Source organism: Hordeum vulgare, chromosome 4H (assembly GCF_904849725.1).
Source record: "Hordeum vulgare subsp. vulgare chromosome 4H, MorexV3_pseudomolecules_assembly, whole genome shotgun sequence".
NCBI classification, from domain to species: Eukaryota; Viridiplantae; Streptophyta; class Magnoliopsida; order Poales; family Poaceae; genus Hordeum; species Hordeum vulgare.
In genome coordinates, this window is record NC_058521.1 from 482,636,318 (window position 1) to 482,648,165 (window position 11,848).

An 11,848-nucleotide genomic window follows, 5' to 3' on the forward strand; every position below is an offset into this window, starting at 1 on the left:
CACAGATCTAACAGATGTACTAACTCATCCAAATTGGATGATTCCAAAAGTCTTTCCTTTCAAGGAGGGGAAGACAACATACTTCCTAACCAGAGATAGCTCAAATAGGCGACTTATATTACGAGGTAACACTACGAAAGTTTTGGCATCCATACTCATGCAAATATATAGCAGTTTAAGTATACTCAAAAGCAAATTACATGGCTCAGAAGGCTAAAAGTTTTTTCCATATTAACCCGGTGGCAAGTTTCCTCCGAGTTCAGTCTTTTTCTTCAGGTTGAAGTTTCGAGGGTCGCCTCGTCTAAGCCGCCTCCGGGTCACCCTGTGTCGAGCTTTCGGGGTCTTGGATCTGGAAGTCATCCACATCCCAGGTGCAATTGATTAAAGCATGAAATTCAGCTTCCTGTGTCAAGATGGTTGACGGGTCAGCATCAGAGGCAAAAGGATGCTTACGGCGTTGAGGAGTTAAATCCGTTGGTGCAAAACTCGGAGGCACCACACGTTTATGGTTATCATCATAGGTCGGCTGATACTTGGACAGGTCAAGACTCTCGGCAAGCTGACTTGCTATAGGACGAACATCCCTTACACACTGGGCGTAGTCTTCTTGTGTAAATTCTAAGCCATCATCCGTATACTCAGGAAACCCGTTGGCTATTTCGTCTAGCTTGAGTTCTGGAGCATAGGCTAAAGACCGATTCATAGCCGTGATCAGGCCTTTCCATGCGAATGATTTCTTTATTTCCTCTATATGTTGGGGTATGGTTGAGAGCCGCCTTAGCATGTCCCTGATGTGTTTTACCGGGTCTTTGTCACCCTATACAACCTTGATGGTGAGTAAGCCGCCAGCATAGAGTTGTTTTGTCAAGGTATATAACGCTTTTAGCTTCAGCACATAGTCACCCTGAAGACTGGCAGATCGCGGGCCTGCAAGGAGCAAATGAAACATAAGTCGCCTGGCACCTTGTGTCCTTTACAATGGTTACAATAGGCACTATCTCAAAGACTTACCAAACACAGCACTGGTCATCTTGGAGATGTGTCGCCTAAGACCAGTCAATTCTTCTGTGACTAGTTTCAGCTGACCCTCGGTGTTTTCAGCATGTTTCAACAGGGTGGCTTTCTCAGCTTCAGTTGACTCTTTGTATATTATGTGCTCAGCCATGACTTTTTCAAGTTCTGCCAAAGAGACTCAAAGTTTTTCATCAGCTGCAACCCTGGAGTCTTGTTGACGTCCCAAACTTGTTTTCATACCACTCAAGGATCAGTCAGCTTGACTTATAGTTTCCTACATAATCAAGCAGGGTGGATAACTTACCTTGGTACTGCCTGGTCGGATTGATCATTTGACATCAAGTCTCAAGCAGATTGCAAGCAATACACTTGACACTTGGGGGCTAATGCACTAGCTTTTTCAAGATTATTAAACAAGACCCGGCTCATCTTCAAGAAGATGATCTGGCCCTTGGGGGCTACAGGTTGAAGTTTTCAAGATTATTAAACAAGACCCGACTCATCTTCAACAAGATGACCCGGCCTTTGGAGGCTACAGGTTGAAGTTTTCAAGATTATTAAACAAGACCTGGCTCATCTTCAAGAAGATGACCCGGTCCTTAGGGGCTACAGGTTGAAGTTTTCAAGATTATTAAACAAGACCCGGCTCATCTTCAAGAAGATGACCCGACCCTTGGGGGCTATAGGTTGAAGTTTTCAAGATTATTAAAAACAAGACCGGCTCATCTTCAAGAAGATGACCTGGCCCTTGGGGGCTACAGGTTGAGGTTTTCAAGATTATTAAAAACAAGACCCGACTCATCTTCAAGAAGATGACCCGGCCCTTGGGGGCTAGAGAGGGGTATATGGGGTAATTTATTACACAACACAATACATCGTATCTTTTCTTCATCATATTTACCAGGCCAGCTTCCAGGTCCCAGCTCATGGAGAGGCGATTTAGATATCCTGCGTGCAACTCTTCAAAGTTCAGTTTCTCAATATTGGGAAGCTCAAGTTTAGCTTTCCCTTTGTCTATTTCGGTTGAGACATCCTTGGAAGTATGCTTAGCCAACACATTAAGGATGGGCATCATGTGACCCGTCCCGGTAATAAGGACAACCTCTTCTTCAAGCATGGCATCTTTGGATGACTTCATGGGGCTTGCCGGGTTGAGATTTTCTTTCTTACTCGGGTCCATGTTCGCATTACTCTCACGAGGTTCGGCATAAGTTTCGACCGGTTCAACCAGAGTATCACGGATAGAATCATTTGTTTCCTCCACTTCAGGTGTTTCATTATTTGGGATTGACCCGCTGGTTTTTATTTTCTTCGCTTGAGCCCTAAAAATGAAAGGTTAAGGTATGTATAATGACGTGTGAAGTTTTGAAGCAAGCACTCATAAAACAAGTAGTAATATACCCTGGGAGACGAATCAGGGGAGGCAATTTTGAAGATGCTGAATCGCCAGATGAAGGAGGAGACATCTATTACAGTGGAAAAATCTTGTGAGCTTAAGAAAATTGACAAACAAGGTACATTTGATAAAGAAAGAGAAGGTACCTGAGTGCAACGTTTACGACCAGATGTTTTCTCACGCAGACCCGCCACAAGATCACTTAAGGAGCTGCGGGTGTGGCATTTTGGAGTATATAAAGCCTTCTTCAAAAGGAAGTTAGGATCCAAATGAGCATCCAGATGATTCATAGGAACTTTCCTACAAACCCGCCTTCGAGGTCTTTCCAAGGAAATATTTGAGTCAGAACATATTGAAATTACCTCAGCATCTTCAGCGTCACTTTCAACGTCATCCCCATGAGAATAAGTTGCGTGATTACAATAGCATGTGGCATAATAAGGGGACAATCTAGACATTTACCTCAGATAGTTCTTCAATGTTATGTGACTCGCCCACAACGGATGACTCGCCTGCACCTGTTTTGGTTTTCTTCTTCTTCTTTGTGGTAGTCTTGACCCTTTAAACATGCGGCTTTGCTGGTCTACGTTTCCAGAAGGGCGCATTTTTCTACAACAGGTGTAGTTAGTTCTACAAAGAACAAAGGGAATACCAAATAAGGCAGCTGATGGTTGGATATATTTACCTCATGAGCCGGATTCAGGATGCAAAATGGTTTCAAACTAATTTTGGAACATGCTTCTTTGGGCTCACCACATAATTTCTTCACAAGGCTATTAACTTCTTCAGAGTCAAGCATTACATTCGTGAAGCGTTGAGCATTGTTTAAGTTGTCGTTATAATGGCACATCAGTCCATCCCGGTGGCTTAAGGGCATAATGTGCCATTCCACCCAGCATCGGATCAAGTCAACTCTGGTCAAGCCGTTGGCATTCAAAGCTCTCAGTTTTGCCCAGACAAAGGTGTGGGCGGCCTGTTCTTCCGGGGTCAATGCACCGGGGAGCTAGAAATCCATTGGAAGACGCTGTTCTCTGAAACCAGGCACAGGATTTTCTGAGCTGGTGCGGTATTCTTGCAATAAAACCAAGTTTTTCCCCAGCCCTTGGGGTGACTGGGTAAGGTGACATCAGGAAAATTGCACTCACGCCGCCTCTGGATTGTGACTCCGCCGAGTTCTAAACTGGGGCCATCATCCCATTTTATCTGGCGGTTCAAGTAGAAGAACTCTCTAAATAAGGGAACGGTGGGTTCTATCCCTAGGTATGCCTCACACAAGACTTTAAACTCATATAAATTATTGATTGAGTTGGGACCTAGATCTTTGGTGTGAAGGTTGTAGAAGTTGAGAGCGTCCCGAAAGAATTTTGAACCAGGGGAGAGAAACCTCGTTCTAAATGATCAGTGAAAACCACAACCTCTCCTTCGGCGGGTTGAGGTCACACTTCTCCAGCGACGGCTCTCCATCCGATCATCTCCTTAGAAGACACGGTCCCTACTGACATGCATCGCTATAGGGCGTCATCGCCAACTTCAGAGAGTAACCAGTCACATTTTGATGGTTTCGACATGTCGACAGGTCCAGGCAGGAAATAGGCTGCATAAGTATGACTGGCGGGTTATTCCAACGAACGAAAATTGTTTGGAGAAACAAGAAGTGAGGAAGTTCATAATATTTGAGTCGCCTTAATGAAAAAGGCGGTTCACGGAGAAGGCAAGTTGCAAAATGTCTAACAAATCGGCGTGAGAGTGATAATGACTTATAGAGGAACTCTGATATCATATTCCACTAAGTACTGCACAAACAGTTTTCTACCAAAGTGTATAGACAGACGGATCTACGAATGGTGTGGAAAAGGAATTTAATAGTCCTAGGCGACAGTAAAACATGGGGCAGCAACAGCCAGTGTTCATGAGGTTCCCACAAAATGTCCAAGAAGTTTATGCGAGATTCAGATTTATATTCTTTCCGCGACCTATCGTTGGGGAAGATTTTCATCAAGAAGTCAAATAGATCTGTAATGGCGGTAGCTACAGGATGAACCCTATGAACTGTGTTGAAATACAGTGAGCGACCTAGCCAGATCCAGTACAAGAAACGAAGCCTTACCTGATGGCGTTGAGGGAGGTGGATGAGGCTTGCGTTTCGGCACAGAAGACGCGCGGCGACGGAGCCCTCGTACCGGAGTTCTAGATGACGCGAGGCGCAGCGACGGCACTATGTAGACTTGAACCCGAGGTAGAAGATGAAGAAAAGGAGCAGGGTAAAGGTGAAAGAGATATTCTTGTCAGTATTTAAAGGCCGGAGCGGAAATGGAAACGGCAGGCGCGGGAATCTAGGAGGTAGAGTAAATTTTGGAGTTGATGGCGCCTCGATTGTTGGGCCAAACGGATAAGCCAAAGGAGCCACTTGAGTGATGTCATAAAGATCCCCTGGAATCTCGGGATAGCCGATATCATTAACAAATGAAGCAGAAAACCAGAAGGATATTACAAGCCGGCTTTTCTTCCATTAAGAGACAAGTTGGGGTTATGTGTGAGCCGCCCAAAGTGCGAGGAAGGTTTATTGACGTGAACGAGTTCAAGTCAATGTGGGGCCTAATGTTGGGGATATTATCCCACCATGAGACCCGCCCTGAGAGGCCGGGTCAAGGTGATGGCGGCTCAAGCATTTCCTGTTCAAGATGGGTGATGACTTATCGAGAAGAAGGCATAAGGTGAAGTCAGAAGAGCCGGCTGTAGCCCAAGACATAAAGATGGTGACTTGTGGCCCATATAGGAGAAGGGGTCTCGAGAAGTTTTCCTTCGAAGAAAGTAAGGCGAGTTAGAGATATGTCCGGTCACGGATAACACGTGACTCAGACTCTTGTAACCCTAGAGCCTTGACCTGTATATAAAGGCGAGTCTCTAGGGCTGATAGACTTAAGTTACCATCAATCGAGAGCTAGGTCAGGCGAATCTGCACCCTTGTAATCGGTTTCCACAGCAATATACACAGAGCAGGACATAGGATTTTACCTCGATCCAAGGGGCCCAACGTGGGTAAAATTGTCTCTTGTTCCGTGCTAACCCCTTTGAGTCGACACATGGTTGCGATGCCCTCATCACTAAGTCCTCTCTGGAGGACATCCGACGTGACAAAACCACGACAACATGGATAGATCTTGTATGTGCATAGGAATTTTTTTGTTTCCCATGCAACGTTCCCCAACAACAAAAAACATGTGTGATGAATCTTTGCGTCCCAAGTTTTTTCGTGCACCTAGCAAAAAAGATTGCCGACCGCCAAAAATATATGCATGTCCCCTCCCTTCTCGCCCAACAAGGGCCACATTTCCCCTGTTTCCCCCTTCCTCCCGCCACCACATCTCTCCTTCGCGCATCTCACCACCGCAGATGCTATGGTCTCCTTGAATGACCCCTTCAACAGTATCTCCTCTGATGACGAATCCCTCAGCAGCCAGGTATTCCTATCTCCTCTCTCTTCCTCACCTAGGCTTAGGGTTTTGTTTTGGAAATGGGGATTTCAAAGCGGCGGTCATTTGAGCCATTTCTTCCTCTTGTAGCTCCCTAGGGCAATCACTTCCAAGAAATGGAGCGGTGTAGCTGAAGACATGCCTGATCATGGTCAACATAAATCTCCATACATGAAGTTAGGTGCTTTTGAATCTGGGGATGGTGGAAGAAAGGTTCTGGGACATGCAAAGAAGCTTATCCCAACTATCATTGTTAGAAATCATTTGTTGTATTCAATTTGATTCAGACACTTTTCGTGTGCAATTTGATTCCGTATGTGATTAAGACATTGTCATAGTTCTACGTATGTGAGTACTATTCTAATTGATATCATAAGTAATGTGTTATAAATTTGTGCATGTAGAAACCTGTCATTGTTAATTTGATCTTATTCAAATAATGTCGCCATGCATCCTCTACTACAAAGATTGTGGCATTTATATTTAGGTTCCTCGTAAAACTGAATTTTTTTATTACACATGACAGAAATAGGGGATGGATGAGAAATAGAGCATCATATGCAAAGACTCTTCGTCTAGGGCCATGGCATGTTCGAAGAAGACTTATAGGTTAAGAAGTGATTTTGGTGTATTGAAGACTTATAGGTTAAGAGATTGATATGTTTGTGAGTGTACACAGGCTCTATAAGTCATTGAGGAGTTTGAATTATTGGAGTAATATCAATCCCTAAAAATGTATGCTTCGGCTGAAGACTTTGGTATTTCCTGTGAAGACTTTGAAAGTGAGTAAATTGGTGTGTCCGTGAAGAAATCAATGTGAAGACTTTGAAGCATGAAGACTTTCATTTTCATAGTTCCATTTTCTATATTTTGTGTCATAGCACCACCATACTGTTAAAGGGGCCGAGGTCAAACTAAGGAAAAGTTTCCAAGTGGTGCTCATCTCAAAGCCTACTAATACAAACCCTTCGGATGAAGCCTTTGGAAATCTTCAAGAGCTTAGTCAAATTCTTCAGTGACAAAGAGGAAGATCTTCTCGTCTCTGAGGAATTTGCTCTAACCGAGGAGTTAGGTATTCGCTAGTGTGAATTACCTACATGTGAGGAACATGAGTCAAGTGAGGACTTTCATAGCTGAAACGTTCCGACCTAGGCTGTGTTGCGTGCTAGTTGTTCCCAACCTTATCCACCTAACGGTCATATCATTGGGGCATTTATGTCAATTCATGTTCGGATTGCTCCCCGGCTATAAATAGTCGCCCCCATGACCACTAGTAGGCTGGCTGCTCCGCGAGAGAAACTAACAGTTGTCATTTGAGAGCAACCCAATCATCAAAGACTTCGAGAGAAATTCATCAGGGAGGAAAATCCCGAATACCTAAACCAAAACCCACAACCCAAAGTGATTGAGCATCACTGAAGAGATTGTTCCTGTGTGGAACCGACGCTTGTTACCTTTGAGGAGTATGCATCCTCCAGAAGGTTAGGGATCATGGTCTAGAGCATCCAACGGTGAATTGTGGATTGTGAGTTACCAAGTTTGTGAGGTTTTGGAAGTTTACCCTAAAGACTAACCACGAGTGTTGAGTGAGGATTGTGTGTCCTTAGCTCAAGGAGAATACGGTAAGGGACTTCTGCCCTGGGACTGTGTGTCCTTTGGTTCAAATAACAAGCCGCTCCAAACCAGACGTACGACTTTCACATCATTTGGAACTGGCTCATCAAATCATTGTCTTCATCGAGCATCAGGTTCTAATTCCTCAACCCTCTTATTTCCTCGATTGTATGTTGACGACTTTGATCTTTACTATTTTAAGAATTTGGTTGAAGACTTTCTCAATTTTTCTCACCCCAAATTCTTCACTTTACTTATTCTTCATCTGTATGTCCTCAATACTCTACTTGTGCAATCACAACGTTTAATTTCATTCTGACGACTACGCTATCGTTGTTTTACACACCGGTTTGAGTTCTTATTCCGTTGTGCATAGTTCCTGACTGAGGACTTTCTTACAAGGAATTTCCTTAGTGACAAAATCATAAAAATCACCTATTCACCCCCCCTCTAGTCGATATAACACACTTTCAATTGGTATTATAGCTAGGTACTCCCTTGTTCTGTGTGATTTTGGTTTAACCACGTGGAGTTTTAGTTATGTCGACCGTAGGTATGATCAAGGTCACCGCGGGTTGTCCTACCTTTGAAGGAAAGGACTTCCCCTATTGGAAGAACAAGATATTGACAACGATCTCTAGTTTATTGTGGAAAGAGGAGTTCCCACCGTGTGTGAAACTGTCAATGTTGTTGATGTGAAGAAATGCAAGCAACTCGACTCTCAAGTGAAGATTATCATCTGTGGCCATCTGAGCAAAGGTCGGTATGGAAGAATGATTGCTTTGGGTACTGCAAAGCAAATCTGGGAAAGGTTGTAAAAGGTCAATGGAGGATTTTCCACTCAACGTGACTCTCTAGTGGATGTTCTTCGCAATCTATTCAACCACTTTAAGAGACTTGACAACAAGAGCTACCAAGAAACCTTCGATCGCCTCACTGACATCTCCAATGAACTACAGACTCCTGGAGCCAGAGACATCATTGATCATGAAGTTGTGAAAAACTGATGAGATCTCTTAATTCTTCATTCGATACACTGGTTTTGATGATTCAAGAACGAAGATACTACAAGGCACTAGATTCTGCTGATATTCTTGAGAGACTCAATACTCATGAACTCCAACAAGCTGAGAAACGAGACCTTTATGGATCAAGCTACGGAAGACCTCGTGCGCTGAAGGCAAAGGTTGTTTCCTCATCTTAAGAAGAAGACTCTGTTTGTAGCCTTGGTGACGCTGAAGAACTTGATCAGGAACTTGCAATGCTCATGAGGAAATTCCAAAAGTTCTCAAAACAAGGCCAGTTCCGAAAGTCTTCAAGAAGAGATGTGAGGAAATCAGAATCTTCACGTGAGGACTACAATAAGAGGACCTCCCTTAAATGCAAGATATCTGGTAACTATATTGCTCACTGTCCATGCTGGATGAAGGAATCAAAGAAGAAGAAGTATAAGGATGAATGTTCCGATGACTCGAAGAAAAAAAAGAAATCTTCAAATTCCTCATCCTCAAAGTCCTCGTCGCACAAGAAGATCATCTTCAGACAGGCTCGGGCACTTATTGGCAAAGAAATGTATTCTGAGGAAGAATCTGAAGAATGTGATGAAGAGGAAGGTTCTGAAGAGGAGTCAGAGTCTGGTGTGGCAAGCCTAGACCTTGCTACCACATTCGTCAGCAAGTCCATCTTCGACCTAGAACAAAATGACAATGTCAACAACAATGACGACTATGATGACAACTTTTCTCCGACTTATTGCTTCATGGAAAAAGGTTCAAAGGTACCTAGCCACACTTCCTCTTTTGATTCTAGTGATTGTGAACCTGATGACTAAGTTACAGAAAAGTCAGTTACTACAAGCTTGCTAATATTGCCACTAAGCAACAAACTGCTATTGAAAAGCTTCAGAAACTGCTAGACAAAAGCGATGACCTGTTGAATGAGGAAATGGATCGGACCCAAATCTTGACTGATGATGTCAAAAGTCTCCAGTCTAGGTTTGATAGTCTTCAGGATCATCGTGTTACTCTCTTAGCCGATCATGAGAAGCTTTCTTTTGAATTCCTTCAAAGAAAGCAAGATCTTGAAAAGTTAAGGGCGTCTCATGATGATCTTGGAGTTGAAAATGATTATTTTCTTGCTCAACAGATAAGTACCGCTCACGAAGAATTCATTCCACCAAGCTTGAAATGCATCGAACGCGAATCTACTAATTCTTCACCTGAAACTTCAAATGCTTCTATTGCTAAAAATTCTTCAACTGTGTCTCTGGTTACAAATTCCTCTCTTGAGGTAACCACAAATGTCACTGAATAAAATGCAGGGTTGAAGGAATTCTATGTGACACACATATACAAAAGTCTCAAAGGGCATCAAACCCTTTGTGATGTGCTCAAAAAGCAGACTCTAAACAGAAACCTTAGGAAAGAGGGTATTGCCTTTGAGAGGAAATTGAATGTTGATGGGTCATACTAGAAACCTGAGCAGTATCCCAGAACCTCATGGGTTGCTGCAAAAGGACCTCCTATTGATCCATCATCTCTAACAGGCTTTGCACATGAAATTTCATATTCCTCTGATGAGTCATTTGACTCAAACTATAAACGCTTCAAAAATCAGAATGGTGAAGTATTTGCTCGATATGTTAGAACTAAGTGCAGGAGTGACCACCCTTGAGGAAAATCTGGGTTCCCAAAAGCAGCTTGGAAAGTCTTCACGTGAAAGTCCTCACGACACCACGAGTGAAGAATAGGAACCCCGGATCAAATTCCTCAAGTGGACCAAAGTCTTCACAAGGAACAAATACCTCATATGGTCAAAACTATGCTTGTACTCGCACTAATGCTTCTGATATGCAAGGAAACTACAAGGGGCATGAATATGTGCACTATTCCTAAAATCACTATATTCATAAGTCCACGAAGAATTTCTCTACCTATTCATTTGAGTACTCTAACCCCTCCCGTGACACGAAGTGGATTGGCCTAAATGCCTCAATTCTCTTATGGTGCTCATAGGATAATGAACTCTTTGCCACCCCTCCAGATGTGGGTGGTGAAGAAATTGAACTAATCACTTATGCACGTCAGGTCTCCAGATGAAAGTCATCATCTGAAGAATTTGTCGGAGACCTGAGGAAATTGCTTGATAGGACACAAGCTAATCCTGATGGAATGTCCTCATTATGTATTAAATATACTTTATGTGATTAAATTCAAGTCTGATGAATTTGATATTATATTCTTCACTCTGAAGCATATGAGATGGTAAGCACTACTAATTCATGTGCATGATGACAAACCCAAAACCACAGAGTGGGTTCTTGACAGTGTGTGTACTAATCACATGACTGGTGACAAGAGTTTACTGACGAATATCCCACTGACTCCATCACCACTGAAGCATATCACCCACACAGACAAAGGTAAAATCAAGGTATTGGGACTTGGTAAGGTGGCTATTTCCAATGACCGACACATGGACAAAGTCATGCTTGTCGAATACCTTGGGTTTAGCCTCATGTCAGTCTCAATGCTTTGTGATGTTGATATGATTGTCATCTTTGGCAAATATCGATGCGTAGTCATCATGGAATCTGACAAATCCAAAGTCTTCGAAGGCTTTAGGAGAGGAGACTTGTACATTGTTGATTTCTCTAGAGGTCCTCTGTCAGTCGTCTTCTTGCAAAAGCCTGAAAGGGCTGGCTATGGCATCGACGACTTGCTCATGCAGGCATGAGGAATTTGCACACACTCGCAGAGAAGAAGCATGTCATTGGCATTGAAAGCGTCAAATTCCTCAAGGATCATCTTTGCGGGGCGTGTGAGTCTGGAAAGATGGCCAGATCCAAGCACCCCTCGAAGACATCATGACCACTACTTGTCCTTTCGGATTGCTTCACATGGATCTCTTTGGACCTACTCATTATTCTACTATGATCAATGCAGCATCTCTATATGGCTTTGTCATCATTGACGACTATTCTCGTTATACTTGGGTGCATATCATTCTTTACAAAACTGAAGTGCAGAAAGTCTTCAAACGATTTTCCTCAAGGGCCTCGACAAAATTTGGCATCAAGATCAATAACATCAGGGGTGACAATCGGATAGAATTCAAGAACACCGGTCGTCATGACTATCTTGATGAACTTGGTGTTACTCATGAATTGTCTGCTCCTTATACTCCTCAACAGAATGGCTCGTCTAGTGCCACAACAGGACTCTGGTTGAGAGGCACGGACTATGCTTCAAGAATATTAGACTCCTCGTCGCTTGTGGCCTGAGGCAATCAATATTGCCTACCACATCATCAAGATGGTATATCTTCACAAATTCCTCAAGAATACTTCATA